The sequence below is a fragment of the Microtus ochrogaster genome, chromosome 7 (genome assembly GCF_000317375.1).
Source record: "Microtus ochrogaster isolate Prairie Vole_2 chromosome 7, MicOch1.0, whole genome shotgun sequence".
Lineage (NCBI taxonomy): Eukaryota > Metazoa > Chordata > Mammalia > Rodentia > Cricetidae > Microtus > Microtus ochrogaster.
Window position 1 is genome coordinate 14,143,481 of NC_022014.1, and position 5,836 is coordinate 14,149,316.

The following is a 5,836-nucleotide window of genomic DNA, read 5'->3' on the forward strand; positions in this document are numbered from 1 at the left end:
ATGTGGGAGTGATTTCTTATTAATAAAGAAACTGCCTAGGCCCCTTGATAGGCCAACCCTTAGGTGGGTGGAGTAAACAGAACAGAATGCTGGGAGAAAAAAGCTAATTCAGTGAGTCACCATGATTTTCCCATTCCAGACAGACGCAGGTTAAGATCATTCCTGGTAAGGCAGCTCGTGGGCTTCACAGATTATAAGAAATGGGCTAGTCCAGAGAAAAGGCTAGATATAATGGGCCAACCGGTGTTTAAAAGAATGCAGTTTCTGTGTAATTATTTCAGGGCATAAGCTAGCCAAGCAGGCAGCCGGGGCGCCGGGGACGCAGCCCCGCGCAGGGTGCCTGGCTGCTGCTCCTAACACAACAATTAACAGTGTTCAGGAGAGGGTTAATTCATAGAAGAGTTGGGATGCCAATTTCTTCTGTTCATCTAGTATTTGGGAGTACAGTCTTTATTCAGGTGTTTTGCTTTCCAGCTATACTCTGGTGTCTTTAGTAACTTGATCAAGTTTCCTCTAGTAGTGTGGTCTGGTCCTGGTTTTAAAGCTAGATAGGGCAACTCGAGGGTCCCTGTCAGGCAGTTAGCAGGCCTTTGGCAGGGGAGGTCTTTAGGGGAGATCTACTAGCTATTTGGGCTGGCAAGAATCCCTTGTGGGGAAAAGGTTGAGAGCTGATGAGTCTCAAATGTGGGAGAGGGGCTAGAAGGGGGAAATAGCCCCTTTCAGGCAACCATGGGGTAATGTAAATGAAGGAGGTCTCTGAAGGGAAGCATGGGGAGCCTCCTTGTACTTCTGCACCATATGAACAGACTGGAAGCTCCCTGGTTGGTGGTGTTTTGAATCTGGAGGGTCCCAAGGGGAGATAGAGGAGCCAGGAGGTGATTGAACAGTCTGGCTATCAAGACAGACCAAACCTTTCAGTTCTGGGTTGAAATGAGAGATTCTGTCACAATATATAAGATGAAAAATCATAGAGGAAGACACCTGACATCAGCCTATGCTCTACACACATATACACACATGTGTGCAAATACAAAGGTACATGCCCATACACATTTGAGCATACATATATGTGTGCACAAAATATATACATACATACATGACAAAAGAAAAAGTCATGGGAGAGAGGAAGAGAACAAAAGGAACAGAGAAAATAAGAAAAGAAAGAAGGTAGAGTAAATAAGATGAGCAGATTTCTCCATCAAAAATCCCTGTTAATGTTTGAGAAGAAAGTCCCTGGAAATATGAAATATTATTAAAAATCAAGGAAAGGAAGGAAATCTGGAGGGAGGAGCTGTTGAAAGGCCCATAGGATGGTCTAAAAAAGAAAAAGACAAGCAGGCCTGAGTATCATCAATAACTATCAATACATACAAACAATACAGGACTTCCAGGAAGTCCCACACCCCCTAAAGAGAGAATAAAAGGGATTCTTATAACCCTCATTGCCAGTCATACTTGCACATGCCTTTTATGTCTGCATAAACCGTCAAATGAGTCCCACAAAAGAAATAGCTAAAGGGCTTATCCACGGAACTTGGCATCATCAGAGCTACTTTGTTGCTTAGTGTTAGAGCACAGGAAACAGTCTCCTTCTCTGAGATCTCTGGATGGGAGAGTAGTTTAAAAGCCTGACAGGAAAGATAGGTCTCCAGAGCTAGTGTCACAAAAGAGTCTAATTAAATCAGCATAGCTAAAGGCATTGAACACCATGTGGGTTCCTGTTTGAAGGGAGGGGCTTTAGATGATAAACACAAACTACTTCCCACTTGATTTCAAATTCCATCAGGCAAGGGGAAATTAAAGAAAAGAAAAAACCTGGGCCGAGTTGCTAGGATATTAAGCCACCCATCAAAAAACTAGAACACAGCAGAAGGAGGGGGCTTCTCTAGGGCACAGGGCACAGAGGTCTTTGTTAGTAAGCTTAGACTTGGAGACTTTCTAACAAAATACTTTATCCATGTTCAGTCCAATTCATGTCAGAAGCGTGAAGAAGTCAGTCTACAGTTTTGAATCTGATGAAGGGAAGTAGTTGAGAATCACAGTGATGATGATGATGGTGATGATGATTATGATAGATGATGGTAGATGATGATGATGATGGTGATGATGATTATGATAGATGATAGTGGTGATGGAAATAGGTAATGGTGATGATGATAGTGATGATGATTATGATAGATGATAGTGGTGATGATGGTAATGATGATAATGGTGGTGATGAAAATAGGTGATGGTGATGATGATGATGATGTTGATGATGGTGATGATAGTGATAACAATGGTGGTGATGATGATTGTGATGATGATAATAAATGATTGTGATGATGATGATTATGATAGATGATGGTGATGATGATGGTGATGGTAGTGATGATGATGATGATGATTGTGATGATGATCATTGTAATGATGATGATAAATGATGGTGGTAGTAATGATGATGATTGTGATGATGATGATAGATGATAGTGATGATGATAGATGATGGTGATGGTGGTGATGATGATAGATAATGGTGATGATGATGGTAATGATGATAGATGATAGTGATGGTGATGATGGTGATGATGATTGTGTTAATGATGATAGATGCTGGTGATGATGATAGGTGTTGATGGTGATAGATGATGATGATGATGATGATGATGATGATGATAGATGATGATTGTGTTAATGATGATAGATGATGGTGATGATGATAGGTGTTGATGGTGAAAGATGATGATGATGATGATGATAGATGATGGTGATGATGATAGATGATGATGATGATGATGATGATGATAGATGATGGTGATGGTGATGATGGTGATAAATGATGATGATGGGGATGATGATGGGGATGGGGATGATGATGATGATGATGATGATGGGGATGGTGATGGGGATGAGGATGACAGATGACAATGGTGATGATGATAAGGTGGTGGTGGTGGTGGCAGTAAAACCAACTCTAAAAATGCTCAGAATGGGTTTGATACCTCCCTCTTCTATTTTTGGCTTTGTGACATTTCAAAAGTAGATCCAACTTCATCTGTTTGGGGAATGATAATGGTCTCTACCTGCTATCGCTTAAATGCTTGCATGCTCCCAAATGTAGAGTTTGAAAGCCTACTCCCACACTAAAGGTGTTAGATTTAAATGATAGGGCTTTTAGGAAGTGAATAGGATGACTCCATTACCTCATAAGAATGTAGCTTCTCCCCGCCCCTTGTAGGAGGATACTGTTTGGGGACAGTAGAGATGGTTCAGCAGTTAAGAGATCACACTGTTCTTGCAGAAGACCAGAATTCAAATCCCAGTATCTAGATCAGGCAACAACAGGCAACTCTACTTCCAGTGTGTCTTGTGCCCTCTTTTGGCCTCTGAGGTTACCTGCACATACTTTGTATTCATACACAAATACACATACATAACAATAGAAAAAGTATAACTTGTAGTGGGAGGCTGCTTGTTTGTTCCCAACTGTTCAGACTTAAAATTAAAAAAAATAAAATAAAAACTGTATTAATTAAATCACTGTTTGTCCTATTAGCTCTAGTTTCTTATTGGCTACCTCTTACATCTAGAATTACCCCATTTTCATTATTTTATATTTTACCATAAGGCTCATTGCCTACTGGCAAGTTTCCAGCTCACAACTCGCATCTTTCCCCTCTGGTGGCTCCATGGGATCTGTCTTGACTCTGCCTACTCTCTCTATATATATCTTTTTCAACCTGACTATATTCTGTTAAGTCATTGGCTGAAAGCTGTTTCTTTATTCATTAACCAATAAAAGCAACACATATAGAGAAGGAGTTCCCACACCATTTCCCATTTTCTGTTTAAATAAAAAGGAAGGTTTTAACTTTAACACAGAAAAATTATATATTAAAAAGGTATCAATTAAAATTTATAGTTACAATATTTATATCTACTTTATCTTTTATTACAACTAAGGAAAACTATAATTATAACTATCTGTTCTTCAACTCCATCAAAGACTGCAGAAGGATATAATATTACCTAAGTAAACAGGAAGTGCATTATAAGCAACTTTCAAAACTCTAGAATTGACAGAGACATCTTGTTACCTGGGCAGTCACCCAAACTTCTTCTGCATCATTGGGGCATCCATCTTCAGCCTACAGGCTCATAGTATCCAGCACACTTTTCCATGAAGCAGGAAATCTGAAGATCTGTCCTACCTTGTAATGGCAATGTCTATCACTTGCTTTCTTCCGTGTCCTGAAGAATATCTGACAGACTGTTTTATAAAGCAGGAACCCTAAAGGATTGTTTCACTTTCTTTAGGCAACTTCAGCAGTCAGTCATTTTTCTGTGGGTTCTGCATGTCCAGTTCATCAAGCAGTCCAGGCAAGAGCAGTTTCTTGCCCAGATGGCTAATATACTCCATAAGGAGTCTTTTCAATGCCCATCATCTTCTTGAATGTGCTGCCAGGAGCAGATGTGTCTCATTGTCATGAAAAGTACTAAATTCTTAAAACATTTAAATGTCATATTCTGAAGGTTTCTGAAAGATTTGAAGAATACCTAGCTAACTGAAATATATCTCTATATATCTAGAAAACCTAACTAAGATGACTACAAGCTAAACTATTATAGATAAATATGTATTAGCCTATATTTTTAATGATACATTACATTTTTAAATGAGCTACACAAACAATACCTTAATCAAAAGCAAAAACACACATATAAAAAATTTGACCTTAAATTTGTTTCAATAAACCAAGATCTATTCTAATCCAAAGTATCCATATCTATTGCATATCCCCTTTTAAACATTTATGAACAATATTTGGGAATTTGGGTGTAGTTGTCTCCAAACTCCTTCCTGCTTTTTGTTGGGCAAAATAATTTTTGGGTTTTTTTTGTGGCACCCTTTCAGGGGTCTTGGTCCATCAAACCACATTAGCCTGGAAGCAATCCAGAGGTTCCCATCCTCTGTAGAAACAAAAGAAGAACCTCTGTCCCAAAGCAACATATTCTTAGACCCAAAATCTGAAGTCAATATACCTTTATTTTGATTTATCTTAGCAGCTCATACAATAAAACGTCTCTGTACTTAGTTCCTTCACAGTCAAAAATTCAAAGAAAACACAATAATATACATAATCTGTGTATATTCCATCTTTACATAGCTTATTTTTCTTTTTTTTTTTAATTTATTTATTTATTGAGGATTTCCGCCTCCTCCCCGCCACCGCCTCCCACCTCCCCCTCTCAAGTCCCTCTCCCCCATCAGCCCGTAGAGCTATCAGGGCTCCCTGACCTGTGGGAAGTCCAAGGACCGCCCACTTTCACAGCTTATTTTTCTTACTCTATTACTTTTTCTACAACTTCACTCTCTTTAAAGACTGCCTTATTTTTTTTTAAAAAAATTACTTTTTGTAACACTCTATACTCTTCATCTTCTCTCTCCCAAGCCTACATACATTTACACAACACTGTGACTTATTTAGAGGTCCTTTTTAAAATCTGAATCTGTTTTTATTGTGTATCTTTAACCCTTTTCTGACCAGAGTCGCTTTTTTTTTAATACTCAGTGGGCATGGCTAGGACCAACTCTGCAGTCCTGTCTGTTGGCTCTGTGCAGTCCAACATGGCAGAGACATGTTTGCTGTCTCTGAGAGCCATGCACACTGCCCCATTTTCAGGCACACAACAGGTCAGGTCTATGTTGCCATTAAACAAGTTATAGCACTCTGTTCACAAATCCTATCTAAATGCTTCATAGCTGGACCTCCAAAAGGAACCAGAGCCATTTGTGCTGGTGAATCAGGAAACCACCATTTTGAAACTGCATATTTTTTTCTGCCACTGAATCAGG